Source organism: Arvicanthis niloticus, chromosome Y (genome assembly GCF_011762505.2).
Source record: "Arvicanthis niloticus isolate mArvNil1 chromosome Y, mArvNil1.pat.X, whole genome shotgun sequence".
Taxonomy (NCBI): Eukaryota; Metazoa; Chordata; class Mammalia; order Rodentia; family Muridae; genus Arvicanthis; species Arvicanthis niloticus.
This window is the reverse complement of record NC_133431.1, coordinates 3995731-4012421: the sequence shown is the minus strand read 5'-3', so window position 1 is coordinate 4012421 and position 16691 is coordinate 3995731.

Here is a 16691-nt window from a genome sequence, read left to right as displayed (position 1 = left end):
GGTATTTATTGATTTCCTCCAATTGTTTGTGCTTTCCTCAATTTCTTTAAGTGATTTCATCATTTCCACTTCAAGGACCTGTATTATCTTCACACAGTTGGTTTCAAAGCCTTTTTCTAGTACTTCAGCTATGTTGGAATATATAAGACCTTCTTTGGCAATATAAATGGGCTCACACTCATTCACCAGAGGGTGATAAATGTTACTCCTTATTACATAATCAAGTACCAACATCATGGAATGGAATGTGGCTATCACTTCTGGAAGTGAAAAGGTCTATTTTAGGCCAATGTACTTGATATACAATAGTTTGTGTCCACACAATGAAATTTATGGTGGGACCCTCCATAGGTTCCATGACAGATTCCATGAAGTATTCAGCTTACATTTAACCCAATGTTTTATTAACATCATGATTGTTTTTTTCACCTTAAATTGGACAGGGAGGGAAATCAAGCACTTTTTAAATAAGTTACTTTGTTGAGATGATGGTTTTAATAACATTGCTTCCAATCACTAACCCTGGAGTCTCCATTAAAAAAAAAAAAAAGGCCGGTCCGGGCGGTGGTGTCGCACGCCTTTAAACCCAGCACTTGGGAGACAGAGGCAGGTGGATTTCTGAATTCGAGGCCAGCCTGGTCTACAGAGTGAGTTCCAGGACAGCTGGGGCTACACAGAGAAACCCTGTCTTGGGAAAAAAAACAATAAAAACAAACAAACAAACAAACAAACAAACAAAAAGGCCAGATGGTGACAAGGTAATAATTTTCTAATTTGCTATCATGTATTTATTCATGTCAGGTGAATGAAGACAAACTAGATTGATAGGTATATAGTTTAGTAACTTTAACATAATCCAAGAAGTATTGAATTTCCAACTGTGGAGATACGGCCAATGCTCTTTCTGTGTTAACTCAGGTCAGATGATTGAGACACAGGCCATTGGCTGTAACTGTGTGTGTCATGTTACAGATCACAGAAGCTAACATTGCACATAGCAGCCAGGTCAAAGAGTACTGTATTAATGCCATTTTCTCTGCCAGGAAACTGCCTATACTTAGTCAAAGTCAATGTAGGTATATTTCTTTTCAATTATATTTCTTTTTTCATTTTTTAATGAAATTAAAAAAAATTATTTACATTCCAAAGTTGCCCTCCTTTCCTGGTCTCTCTTCCCTGAGGTCTTCTCCCCATCTTCCTCCCTGCAGCCTATGAGAGGTTTCTCTTCAACCTTCCCACCCACTGGGACCTCACCTCCACCAGCTTCCCTTTTACCTGTGCCATCAAGTTTCTATAGGGTTAAGTGCATCCTTTCCCATTGTGGCCAGACAAGGCAATTCTCTGCTGCACACATGCCCAGGGCCATGAATCATCCCCTGTCTGCTCTTTGGTTTTTGGCTTAAACTCTGGAAGCCCTGAAGTGTCCAGGTTAGTTGACACTGTTGTTCTTCCTATGGGGTTGCCATCCTCTTCACGTCCTTGAGTCCATATTCTGATTCTTCAAAATGAAACTCTTTACCCTACAATATATATATATAAAAAAGTTCATATATATATATATATATATATATATATGAACTTTTTACCCTACAATAATTCATACATATATATATATGATATAGATATAGATAGATAAATTGATAGATGGATAGATAGAGAGGAAGAGAGGGAGAGAGAAAATCTACAAGATACATAAACTTTTAGCCAAACTAATGAAAGAACAGAGACAATATCCTAATTACCAAAGTCAGAAATGAAAAGGGAGACATACAATTATACATATATGTGTATGTATATACATATTTTCCTCACCACCTCATGGTATCTTGTCCAAAATTGACTATATAATCTGTCACAAATCAAGTCTTAACAGATACAAGAAGACCAAAATTTTTCTCATGCACCCTATTAAATCACTACAGACTAATCTAGACTTCAGTAATAACATAAACATCAGAAAGCCACATACTAAACAACTTTCTACACAATGATAACTTGCTCAGGGCAGAAATAAAGAAACAAAAAACTATACTCTAGAATTCAATGAGAATGAAGACATAGCATACCCAAACTTATGGGACACAGTAAAAGCAGTGGTAAGACAAAAATTCATAGCACTAAGTGCCCTCATAAACATACCAGAGAGATCCTACACAAGCAACTTAACAGCACACCAGAAAGCTTTAGAACAAAAAGAAGCAAACACACCTAAGAGACATAAACAGCAGGAAATAATCAAACTCGGGGCAAAAATGAACCAATTAGAAACAAAGAGGACAGTGCACAGACTCAACAAAATCAAGAGTTGGTTATTTGATAAAAATCAACAACATAGAATAGCCCTTAGCCAGAATAACCAGAGGACACAGAGACAGTATCCAAATTAACAAAATCAGAAGTGAAAAGGGAGACATAACAAGAGAAACTGAGGAAATTTTTAAAAAACTCATCAGTTCTTTCTATAAAATGGAAAATCTAGATGAAATGTGTAGCCAGAGAAAAGGATAATGATTTAGACAGATACCGTAAACTCAAATTAAATCAATATCAGGTAGATTATCTAAACTGTAGTATAACCCCTAAAGAAATCAAAGCAGGCATTATAAACCTCCTGTCCAAGAGAAGACAAGGACTAGGTAGTGTTAGTGCAGAATTCTACCAGACCTTCAAAGAAGAGCTAAGACCAACACACCTTGGACTATTCCACAAAATAGATACAGAAGGAATACTACCAAATTCATTCTACATATATTTGTTTTAAAATTCAATTATTGATTTCAAATGCAACACTGCTATACTCTCTTGTCAGTTCTCATTCCCCTTCAATCCCAAGCCATTAAAAATTTCTTTCCAGGCTGGAGAGATGGCTGAGTGGTTAAGAGCATTGACTGCTCTTCCAGAGGTCCTGAGTTCAATTCCCAGCAACCACATGGTGGCTCACAACCATCTGTAATGGGATCCAATGCCCTCTTCTGGTGTGTCAGAAGACAGCAACAGTGTACTTATACATAAACTAAATAAATCTTTTTTTTTTTTAAAGAATTTTCCATTTTTTAAAACTACTGCTTATTATTTATTTCTGTTCATAGGAATGTTGCCTGTAGCTGAGGCTTGCCTCTGTATGTGATTGAAAATCGCTTTGAGCACCCAATCCTTTCTCTGCTGCTCAGTGCTGCAAAGAATGTTGTTTGGAGCCTTTGGCAGGTGTTTATTGTGAATCATAGATTTTGAATATTGGAGCAAGGCTCTACCATCAACTCTATCCATCTATCTTCTTTTGAAAGCAATATCTTGCCCTGCTATTCCATTTTAGTAGAAATTGAACATGTAGTAACAGGAAAATATTAGTGATCCCCAAAAAGACACAACAGGAGCTGATATGATACAACTCACAGCAGGGTCTTTATTCTATTTGAGCTAGCTTGCCCCCATCCCCAATGCACCCACATCAGCCAAGAATGTTTTGGTGGTGGTGGAGCCCAAAATGTCTGTGGGGAAAGGCTTTATTGTAAGCAGCAAGTAGAAAGTATGTGTGCAAGCATCTAATTGGAAAGCTGCTGTGGCCTTTAACATAATTGGCTGGTGCTGGGAGTCACATCATAAACTTACCTTCACCTCCCCTCTGCATTAGTGGTTGTTAGGCATGGTCTTGTAACCTGAGGTGCATGATTGTTGGGGGAATAACCTGGAGACCCTGGTATTGTTGAGGGTGTAACTTAAAAACTCTAGTCTTGTTTGAGATTAGCCTAGAGAGTGGAGATAGGCTTGGGATTTGCTGGGGAGGGGCAACTTGGAAACTAACACTAGGTGCCTGACTTGCCCAGAAGCCTGTAGTTTCTATTCCTGTACAATGCCCCTGGTATTATACATGCACCTAGAACTTCCTGGTACAGGCCCTATCATCAAGTGACTAAGGAAGAAATAACTAGGCCCTGCTTTACTAAGGGTTCTGCATGTTATGCAGACCCCATCAAGAAGTGAACATCTGAAACATGAAAACGTATTTCTGGGACAATCCTGAAAGACACCAGTAAAGGGAAATCACCACAGTTCAGAGCTTCATGCAGTAGTCATGCTCATGCATTTGTTTGGAATTGTGTGATTATTCACTGAATCATCAGCTATAAACAGTGAGATGGCTTAACTGTCAGAGACTTGGAAACAGAACAATTAGAATATTGTTGAGAGCCGGGCAGTGATGGTGCACAACTTTAATTTCTGAGTTCGAGGCCTGCCTGGTCTACAGAGTGAGTTCCAGGACAGCCAGGGCTAAACAGAGAAACCCTGTCTCAACAAACAAACAAACAAACAAACAAACAAACAAAAGAATATTGTTGAGAGAGACATAAAAGGAAGAAGTATGTGGATAGATCTCTCACAATGGTCAAAGAAGCCGGGCAGTGGTGGCACACGCCTTTAATCCCAGTACTTGGGAGGCAGAGGCAGGGGGATGACGGTGCTAGAATAACGATCAATAATCAATGGTGGTTTATAATCAATAATCAATAAATGGTATTCAATAATTATCAATACGGAGGCAGAGGCAGGGGGAGGTTGGTGATGAAATAACAATCAATAATCAATGTTGATCAATAATCAATAAATGGTAATCCATAAATATTAATAATAATTGATAACCAATAACTATCGATAACTGATAGTGCATACTTTTAATCCCAGCATTAGGGAGGCAGAGGCAGGTGGATGACAGTGATGAAATAATGATTAATCATCATGTTAATCAATAATCAATATTAATCAATGGCCAATAATCAATAGTAGTCGATAGCCAAAAGTGATCAGTAGTCATGATAATCAGTAATCGATAGTGTCCCAGGTAAATGCTGATCAAAAGGTAAGTTCAGCTGAGTATACACTCAGTAACCAAGTAGTTAGGGTTATCCATTCTGTGGAAAGTCAGCTGTGTCCTCAGCTATATCTGTCATTTTCCAATGGGACCATGAACATAGTGGCCATGGTGGAAACAGTGGGGTTTATTCATGGATACAACAGTAGTGTAATCCTCTCACCAAGCCTGACATGGCCACATCTGCTGGTAAGTTCCAGATCTACCAGCAGTAGAGACCAACACTGAGCCCTAGATATGGAACTATATCCCGGGTTGACCAGCCAGTGACTTGGTGGCAGGTTGACTACATCAGATCTTTTCTCTTGGGCAAAGAACAAAGCTTTCTACTTCCTGGAATAGATACATATTCTGCTTTTGATTTTGACTTTCATGCACACATTGCTTCTGCCAAATCCATGATCCAAGGACATTCTGAGTGCCTCATTCACCACAATCACATTCCACACAGTATTGCTTCTGACCAAGGAACTCATTTCACAGCAGAGAAGTGAGACAGTGGGCCAATTGTCATGGATTCTAATGGTATTAATTACTATTAATACCATAGTCCTTGTTACCCTGAAGGTGCTGAACTGATAGTAAAATAGAATGACATTTAGAAGACACTTTTACACAGCTGGTTATGGGACAGCCACCTGGAGAGCTGGACAGGGTCCTAGGCTGTATGCATTTTGAATCAGATTTCAGTATTTGATAGTTTCTCTCACAGCCCAAATCCATGATTTCAGGAATCAAGGTTTTGGAAAACCTGTGTTAAGGTTGCAGGCCACAAGTCTCAGTGGAACTCAGCTCAAAATGCAGGGCTCCCTTTATCAGCAGGGCTTCCATTTTTCTGTCTGACTTTATCTGAATAATGTCCCTGAACATAGGTGGCTGTCCTTATCTAATGAATATCTTTTTGCAGAGCTGCTTAAACTCAGAACACAAGTCGCATGCTGGATTTCCTGTGCACATGAATCACATGTATCTGCTGCATTATAAGAAAAGAGAGTTGAAGTTCAAGGGTGTGTGATAGGATATTTGAATAACTCTATAAATCTGGGCATTTGATGGTAGAAACTCTTACCATCATTTAAATCGGGGAGCATGCATGGTTAATGTAACGAAGGACACAATCTATTAGTGAGAAGCACTCTTTGATAATTAGATGGTGTTTTATACTTGGTAAATGTAGCTTTTAGATTTGGCCTCAGTATTTAATAAGGTTGTTCAATTTTCCTCAGCTGTATGTAGACCCTGGCATGCTGAAGTATTCCATGATCTTTTCTTCCAGCTGGGATATTGAGATACATCTATATATGACTAAGAAAATGAAGAGTAAGAATTTCTTTTCTAAATAACGTTTCCTAAGATCAAACATAATTTTTGAGGACTTTTTTCCCTTGAATTACTAAAGAGACAGACTGCATTTTGAAAGTTATCATACTTTACATATGCCTTCTTAGGCTTAAGATTACACGTTTAGCAAAATCAACTTCTGTTGACCTTCTGTTAAGGTCTGTTGAAATTTCACGTCTAGATCATCACTTGATCTGAAGAATCTCTATATCTTCAAGCTTTTCTTTGTACTATTTTCCCTCTTAATGAACGTTACTCGATATCATTTCTTGGACTGAGTGTGACTTCCCTTGGAAGCTCTGAGGGAATCATCCCTGTATTTTGACTCTCCTCAATGTAGACCGGACACAGGATAGGATAAAACTTAGATTACAGCCAGTTTGTCATAAATGTTGATCTGAAGACAGATACTTTAATCCCACAGGTATTTCCCAGAACTTTTATAATCTAAGTGCCTTAAATACCTCATTTATTCCTTCAGAATTTCTAACAGCTTTGTATGCTTTCTTTTCTTCTTATTTGGGAAATGTCCATCATAATCTATATATAACTCCTTTATTGAAACCATTTACATCTTTAGATCATTCTAACATTTTATAAATGTTAATACCATAGCATACAATAGGCTTTACAAAAAAATTCACAATCTATTGTGAGAATATTTATTCAGGGGTGGGAAATAAGCAATTTATAGCCCCTCTTTCTAAGTTCTCAGTGGCAATGCATTTCAAAATTATCATATTCACCATAAGATAACAGTGAAATAATTGGTTTTACATACAGAAAATTGACAAAGTGTTTCTTCTGAGACTGTAGACATCCTACAATCAGTTGCATTAAAAATACTTTATTCAGTATATCTGGAGACAAATTTACATTACCTAAACAGTTATTCCCCTTCCAAGTTGTACAAACACTGGCCAGCCATGTCATTTTTTTTTGTTTTGATAGAGGTTTAGTAATATTTAAAAAGCCCTGCTGTGATTATTTTAATTCAACAAAACTGAAGGTATGAAGATGGTTGTGGTTTAATTTAGAAGATAATATAAGCCCTGTGCTGGATCTGCCTATCTTTGTATATTTACCTGATTTTGAAGAGGTTTTACTAGATATAAATATCTTTTAAATTATTAACATGTTTATGCCTGCATAAAATTTAAAATATGTATATATCATAATTAAAAACATAGATATGTTATTCTAGTATGAATGAGGATAATGTCCAGTATTAATAACATTTTCTGGTCTAGGAGTAGTAAACTCTTTAAAACATGTTACCTATTCCAAGGAAAGATTCAGACCCATATTATCATTTTATATTTATTGTACCTGTGTGGATATATTGATTAAATATATTTTTGTCTTTTCATATCAATATTTAAGTTTATTTTCATTAGAATAACATGAACTAGTGTCAAGTTAACAAGTTTAATTTACTTGTAATTCATTTGCTATGAAGTACATGATGTGAATAACAAACCATATCTCAGGTGTATATTCTACATGTAATTAATGAAAAGTCAATTTTTAACAAGGCATGAATTTGTGTCTATTGCTTGTCTGGGATTCTTGTTTCAGAATTTTCATTGTTAAGTGAAAACTTCACATTGAAATCTTTAGTAAGAATATTTTCTTGTTGGGAAGAAAGTAAACCAGACATATCTAGAGCAGAAGAGTACTGAGGGCATTTTATCTCAGAGGAAAATTAACTGCAGTAACAGCTGACAGTGAGACCCAGCATAAGGCAGCATAAATGTTCTTCACTGGCAGCAGCCTGTCTGGCTCTTGGCAACTTATCCTTTGATTATCTGTGGGGTTCTGTGAAATCAAATCTTTGCTTCCTTTGTTAGTATGCTAGTTTTGGAGGCAAATGGCTGGGAAAACTTTTAGGTTCTTTTGAGAAGCCTTTCTATAAGTAAGAGAGAAGCTATGAGAATAAGAATAAAACAAACCATTAAGATATGAAATGAATACCTTGTAGACATGATATTTTGTCTTTGTGTAATAGGGATAATATTGACACACTGGGACCATCAAGAATAATGGTGGCCACCTTAACCTTAACCCTGAACCCAACCCTATCCTAACCCTCACCTCTGAATTTCCTAACCTCCTAAACCTAATTCTAAAAACCCTTATCCTAATCCTAACCATGACTGTCTAATCCCCTAACCCTAACTGAAATCCTGCTTGCTGTGCGGCATATTTCTTAATTACAATGTTTGAAGTGTGAAACCATTTATTAATCTTGATCTTTTGAGATGTTCAGATCCACCTTTAATCTGGGTTATAGATTCTTTTGACAACCTACATATATAAAGGACATTGAAAAGGGTGGTGTTTTGTTTTTTGTATTGGCCCTACTTTTTTACAAAGCAACGGTGATTTGTTTGTTTATTTGTGTTTTAAAACTGGTATTAGTCAGTACTTATTTCTTCAGAATTCTGGTATTCACTGAAGATCAGGTGTAATATCCTGCAGCATAAAATCAACCAGCCCTAGATTTTTCTAATTTACCTTGTCCAACAGCCTTTACTGGGACATTCTATTAAATAATCTTTCTATATACAAACATTCATTCTCTCTATGATTTGAGCTATGTTTATCTATTGAATGTGTACTAATAGAACTGTTGTTTTTCTCCACTTTGCCACTAATGAAGATGTTCTGGCTACCAATAGTGCTGAGCTGTGTTTCCTTTATGATTCTGGCTTTTCTTCAGGGTTGATTGATACCTGTCATCTGGTGGAAGGAAGCTGCAGTTTCCCTGAGCCCAGCATGAAGCTTGTTTTTTAAAACCCCTCTTTAGTTTTAATGGTGTTAGCATTCTGTCTAAAACTCTACCTCACAGTTATCTGGTGACAGCCAGGTATGCTCCTCCCCATAGTTACCTCTCATTAAAGACAGATGGAATGTGTTCTATGGGTGTTTGGGGAGGTGTGGAGGAAGGGGATGTCTCAGTAGGCTCATGCCTCCTGCTGAGATATTTCTTCCCCTGGAGGGACCATGCCTCATGCTGAGACAGCTCTTACCCATGAGGAACCCACCACAAGACAGTATAGAATAGAATATAGTTTATTCAGGACATGGAGAGGAGAGTTAAGAGGTAGTAGAGGCAGAGAAAAGCAGAGAGTGGCAGAGTAGAGAAGTAGAGTCCGGGCATGAGCATGTGGAGAGAGAACAGGGAAGGGAAGAGCCCAAGAGGGCCAGAGAAAGAGAGAACAAAAGGGCAAGAGACCAAAAGAGAGGAAGGGGCAAGTAGCTACCATTCCAGTGGGTCAGGCCTACCTGGCTGTTGCCAGGTAACCATGGAGGGGGAGCTTACCTAGCTGTTTCCAGGTAACTATGGTGGAGTTTAGACAGAATGCTAAGAACTAGGCAGGGTATCCTTCCTTCTCTTGTGGGTCAGATTGATACCTCCACAATAAATACCCAGCATCCCTATACTGGGTCTCTCACTTTGGACTTGATATGAGGCTGACTGGTGAGAGTCTTGTTGCTGAGCTCATAATAAATACATTTGTGTGTTTGCATTGTAATAGGCTTCTTGGTGGACTTCGGGGTCTTTGTGACCTGGGCATAAAATCTTGTTGCATAGACTGCAACCTCAAGACCTTCAGGACTCCCAAATGAAGGGTTGAAAGGCCGGTGGTAAAGACGTGTCGTTGTTCTTTGTGTTGGTGCCTTGTGTGTCAGATTTGTGTCTGTGTGCCTTGGTTTAAGAATTTTTCTTGAGTATTTGTGGAGGGAGATGACTAAAGGAACATGGAACCACAATACAGTGGATGCAAAGGAAAGTCCACAGAGGGGTTGAAAGATGTTCCAGAGCCTGGCGTAGTGCCCATGGTCTTAATTGCTGAGAAGGTTGGAGCAGATTTGGAACCCTGATACATGACTCACAGTTGCCATCCTTCATTTTCTCCTCTGTCCAAGTGTAGGAATCTGCTGGGTGTCCTTTAGTGCCCCCTTGTGTCTGTCTATTATGTGTGTGGCACTTTATTTTGTGACTTAGAGAGGAAATGAGACTGTTTTCATTCTGATCAATTTAGTTACTAACCTTGGCTCAAATTCTTACCACGAGGCCCATGACAGAAAGCTCTTTAAGACAGCGTCCAAGGCAAAATCAGGCTCTCCCTACCCTGTTTTACAGGGTGGGAAGGACAGACACCTCATTTTCCCCCTCCTAATCGCTGTTTCCAGTCCATATGTGAATCTGTAGTTTTGAATTTGGAACTGTCAGTAGGTGGCAGGTTGTTCTTCATCTGTTGCAACAAAGTTAGTGTAACTTCCTTGTTTCTGCAGTCCTATATCGGGCCTTGGACGAGGCAACTCCATTTAACCTGCACCATCAGTCACATAACACACAGGTAGAGGGCATGATTAGCAGGTCTCCACCTCCAGAGATTAAAATATTAATGAGTTATCTAAAGGCGGAGGAGGGGTGTAGCTAATTAAGTTATTCCTTCCCTTTTTCCCCCTCCCTAAAAATTCAGGGGAGGCTGGCTTTTGGCTGGGAGCGCACACCATCCACACCCACTCACCAAACCATGAACAATAAAAGCTTTGGAAAACCAAACTCCACTTGTCACCTGGGCCTTCCTGCGCCAGATTCCCAGCCTTTGGAACCCTGAACCTTGTTGATGCAGCTGCTGGCTCACCTGCAACAGCTTCGTGAATGTGGGACCCTCCACTGGTGGTGTGGGAAGCCCACCTGGGAACCGACTGCCAGACCGCTGTGAGACCCTGCCGCTGGACTCCCCCGCGAGTTTTTTCCCCACAGTCCTATTTCCAGGTCTGTGGGGCAATCTGCTTCTCTGTTAACCTTCCAGCTGCTTTGGCCTCCTCTTTGGCTGCATTGGCCTGGGAACCCAGGGTTAAAGACACCTCACTCCTGGGCAACACAGCCTCTGAGCTCCCCATTCCAGTGTATCCTTCCCTGCTCTGAGCCAGGTGAACTTCCCATTTTGTCCTGGCTCAGCCACAACTCCACCTCCCTTATGTGGTGGCAGAGACTCCTGTAATTGATATGGTTAGATAATTGCTTTTGCGTTTTTACAGTTTCCTCTTTTATTGTCTCTGTGTCATTAATGTCTGAAGTTTTCAACATTTCAGAGCTACAGTCATCTGAAGGAACCTCAACTGAGGGCGTGCCCTCATCAGAATGGCTGGTTGCTGTGTCTCTGAGACATTATGTTGATGATTGATTGGGAAGGCTCTTCCACTGAGGATGGCAATATTTCTAAGCAAATGGACCTGGGCTGGATGAGAGAGCTGGGTGAGCACTGGGCAGTGACCAAGCAAAAAAGCCAGCCAGGAAACAGGGTTTGTCCATACTTTTTGCCTTCATTTTTAGCTTCAATTTCTATTCTCAGCTCTCAGTACCATGAACTGTGATCTGACAGAACCATACACAACAACCATTTATTACCTCAGATAGAGTTAGTAAGTTGAGGTCTGTGGAAAGCTTCTGCTGCGCCCTAAAGTTGGTGCCTACTGCCTTAGCCCTCTTGGGGGAAGAAGTCCTTATTTGGTGAGGAGGTTGCACTTTGCCGGTAGCCTGATCTCTCGTCATGAGTGTGAACCTATGGTGGAGCAAAACGTAGTATGGGCTGATGGGCAGTCCACTGGAGGCTACTTAAGCTGCACTCACGGGAGGCACGGGGGCACACCCCTTGATCTTGTAACTGAAAGGCAATTCCTGAGTAAAACTGTCTCTGGAAGGAACTGGTGTGCTATTCTTTCTTCCCTGCTGGTCAGGGTGGTCGGCGGCACAATTGGTGGCCCGTACGGGGAACTTCTCTGCGTGAGTTCCCGGAGTTCCAGAACCAGGGACAGACAGGGCGATCAATCGGTAAGTGGCCGGTAAGTGGGGCCCATCAACAGACAAGGTCCTCGGAAGGAGGCGGCATTTGTTAAGGTCCTCGGAAGGAGGCGAATAAAAGTGAAAGTCCAAGAGGGATCCTTTTCTTAGCTGTGGTTTTGGTGCGCCGCGAGCATAGCCACTAAAATGGGGACCTCGCCGTCTTGCCCAGTGAAGGTAGCTCTTCATGAGCTTCTTGATAGTAAGGGCTTGAAATTTAAAGATCGAGCTTTGGCTCAATTTCTTAGCGAGGTGGAAGCGGTGGCTCCGTGGTTTGCAGTGTCAGGAAACCTGTCATTAGCCTGCTGGGATAAGTTAGGAAGGGATCTGGACCGAGCATGGGAGGAGGGTACTCTACAGGACAAAAAGGGAAAGACGGGGGTGCGAGGGATCTGGAGGGTTATTCGAACCTGCTTGACTAGTGAGGAGTGTGTTCCTGCCATTCAAGCAACAACGGAGGCGTTAGAGCAAGTGAAAGAGATGCGGTCAGAGACTCGATCTACCAACTCAAGACAGTCAAAAGAGAGAGAAAAGGGAGAGTTACCAGGGCTATACCCAAGCCTGAAGTCAGGGTCAGAGGATAGCTCAGAGGATGAAATAGAAAAATTAGAAGAGGCAGTACAAGGGCTGCTAGCTAAGATGGAGGATATTATAGCCAAAAGGAAGAAGAAGCCACCTAGCAAGAAAAAAGTGGAAGCAGGGTGGGACAGGGCAGACAGAATAGAACCGAGTGCGCCGCCGCCTTATGCGGAACAAGAAGGTGCACAAGGCTGGACAGCTCCAAAGTCATCCTGTACGTTTTGTCCCAAGACCTGGCGGGAGGCGGCAGCCGCCTTCCCTGTCTTTGAGGATGCTAATCATGTGAGGTCTTATGAGCCCCTAGAATTTAAGATTCTCAAAAATTTATCTGAATCTGTGCAGACATATGGTGTCAATGCCTCTTTTACTCAGGCGCAGATAGAAAGGCTTACTAACTCAGCCATGACACCGACAGACTGGATGTCTCTTGTGAAGGCCTGCCTGTCCATGGGACAATACCTTGATTGGAAGTCCTTATATACAGAATTTGCTCAACAGCAGGCTCGAGAAAATGCAGCTCAAGGTCAGGCTGCATGGAGCCTTGATATGTTAATGGGGCAGGGCCAATGGCTGAACAATCAGACAGCATATCCACCACAAGTATATGCACAGATAAATGCTATGGCAGTGAAAGCATGGAAGGCCTTACCAAATAAAGGGGAAGTATCAGGTAATCTTCTCAGATTTTGTAGCCAGAATGACAGAGGCTGCAGGCAGAATATTTGGGGATCCTGATACCGCTATGCCCCTGATACAACAGCTCATATTTGAGCAGTGTACTAGAGAGTGCCGACAAGCAATAACTCCATGGAAGTCTAAAGGTTTGACAGCCTGGATGAAGGCATGCAGGGAATTGGGCGGTCCTCTCTCTAATACTGGCTTAGCAGCTGCAGTGGTACAGGGGATAGTGCAGCATTCTAAAAGCAAAACCAAAGCTCCTGGAGCTTGCTTTTCCTGTGGTAGGCAAGGACATTTGAAACGTCAGTGTCCTGATAAAGGAAAAGGGGCCACGACACGTCCTCCTGGGCTATGTCCTAGATGCAGGAAAGGTAATCATTGGGCAAATGAATGCAGGTCAGTGAAAGATATCAATGGACAACCTCTTGGACAGATAAATACTTATCCTGTTTCAAAAAACGGGATGCAGGGCCCCAGGCCTCAGGGCCCTCGAATATATGGGGCCATGGAAGATCAGAGCAGTCCAGAGAGCAACTTGCCCAATATGAAACCCCGAGGAGGGCCACAGCGGGCTCTGCAGGGTTGGACCTCCACTGCACCACCAGAGTCGTATTAACACCACAAATGGGAGTGCAGCTTATCCCTACAGATTTTAAGGGGCCTCTTCCTTCGGGATCAGTAGGATTATTAATTGGTAGATCATCATCAGCCCTGAAAAGATTAGTCATTCATCCAGGAGTTATCGATCCTGACTATGAAGGAGAGGTAAAAATTTTAGTCTCCTCCCCTAGGGGAGTTTCGGCAATATCTCCAGGAGACCGAATTGCACAACTTCTCATTTTGCCCAGCCTGCATGATATGTTTCCTTCTAGAGACCAAAAAAGAGGAAATCGAGGATTTGGATCCACAGGAGTAGATTCTGTGTTCCTTAGCCTCGATATGGATCAACGCCCTTTAGTGGAGCTTCAGGTAAATGGCAAGGCAATCTTAGGATTGCTGGATACTGGAGCGGACCGCAGCATTGTGGCCTTAAAGGATTGGCCTAAAGGCTGGCCTGTTCAATCATCCTCACAAACATTGCAAGGGTTAGGTTATGCCAAGACCCCGGACATGAGTGCAAGAGAGCTCCCTTGGAAAGATCATGAAGGACATGGAGGCCGTTTTCAGCCTTATGTGTTGGAACTGCCTGTCAGCCTTTGGGGAAGAGATCTTTTGAAAGACATGAATTATCGCCTTACTAATGAAGGGTATTCCTTGCCTTCTCAAAGGATGATGCAGGACATGGGGTGGTATCCCTCTAAGGGCTTAGGAAAACATCTGCAAGGGAGAACACAGCCAATAGAAAATGTCCCAAGGAATGATAGAAAGGGCCTGGGTTTTTCCTAGGGGCCACTGAGGAAGGCATTCCCATAATCTGGAAGACAGAGGATCCAGTGTGGGTTCCTCAGTGGCCATTATCCTCTGAAAAGTTACAAGCTGCCACACAATTAGTTCAAGAGCAACTCTCTTTGGGAGACCATAACCATCAGTATCACCTTGGAATACGCCTATTTTTGTAATTAAAAAGAGGTCTGGAAAGTGGAGATTATTACATGATCTGCGTGCTATTAATCAACAAATGCAGATCATGGGCCCCGTGCAAAGGGGATTGCCATTGTTATCGGCATTGCCTGCTTCTTGGCCTTTAATAGTTATTGATATAAAGGATTGCTTTTTTTCTATTCCATTATGTGCCCAAGATAGTGAACGTTTTGCCTTTACTGTTCCATCCTGTAATCATGAAGAACCAGATCAGCGGTATGAATGGGTGGTTCTGCCCCAAGGGATGGCAAATAGTCCAACTATGTGTCAGTTATTTGTAGGAAAAGCCATTGAACCACTGAGAAGAGAGTTTCCAAAAATGAGGTGCATTCATTATATGGATGACACTTTTGTTGGCTGCTGCGAATGAAAAGGTACTAGAATTGGCTTTTGGAAAATTAATTTTATTATTAGAGAGTAAAAGATTGTATATTGCCCCAGAGAAAGTACAGAGAGATCAGGTAGTGAATTATCTTGGAGCCAGGATACATAATATGAAAGTTGTACCACAAAAGGTTGAAATTAGGAAAGATCATTTAACAACTTTAAATGACTTTCAAAAATTATTGGGAGATATTAATTGGATACGAGGTTATGTAAATTTGCCAAATTATGAATTAAAGCCCCTATATAATATTTTAATTGGTGATTCTGCTTTGGACTCCCCCCGCCAATTAACTCCAGAAGCTAGATTGGCCCTTATTAAAGTTGAGGAAAAGTTGCAGGGTGCCTTTTTACAGAGATACAAAGAAGGGCAATTAATTATGTTGTGTATTTTGGCCACATATCAGCAACCCTCTCGGGTGTTATGGCAGGAAGGTCCATTATTATGGATTTATTCACATGTTTCTCCAAGCAAAGCCATTGAGCATTATCCAACAGCTGTTGCCACTTTGGCCATGCATGGTATTCAACAATGTGTGCAATTTTTTGGAGTTGTACCAGGAAGCTTAATTATTCCCTATTCCATTCAACAAGTTAAAGTATTATGTGCCACAATAGATGATTGAGCAATATTAAAATGTAGTTATGATGGTGATATTGATAATCATTATCCCAAACATCCCCTTTTGTCCTTTTTAAAGGAACATCCTGTTGTTTTTCCAAAGATTACAGCTAGTGCTCCCCTTAAGGGGGCATCTAACATATTTACAGATGGATCAAAAACTGGCTGTGGAGCCTATATGGTAGAGGGTCAGAAACCAGTTTTATGTCAGTTTCAAATCACTTCTCCTCAAATCGTTGAATTGAAAATAGTTATAGAGGTCTTTAAACAATGTAATTTCCCCTTTAATTTGCTTTCAGATTCGCATTATGTGGTTAATGCAGTTAAAGTTTTGGAATTGGCTGGTCCCATTAAAAATACCAGTACAGTGTGTAATTTATTGAAACAACTACAAATGTTGATTTGGCAGAGACAACATCATTTTTATGTCTGCCATATTAGGGCTCATACAAATTTACCTGGTCCGTTGAGTGCTGGGAATGCCGTAGCAGATGCTTGGACCAGAATGGAATGTATATTTTTAAATTCTGCCGTTGATCAAGCTGTTCAATTTCATAAAGATTTCCATGTTAATGCTAAGACATTACAGCAAAAATTTCACTTGACTCGAGCTGATGCCAGACAAGTAGTTCTTAATTGTCCTCAATGTGTTATTTTTCACCACCCCCCAGGTGTGGGAGTCAATCCCAGAGGACTTTTACCTTTGAAAATCTGGCAAATGGATGTGACTCATCTTGCTGAGTTTGGAACATTGAGATATGTTCATGTTTCGGTGGACA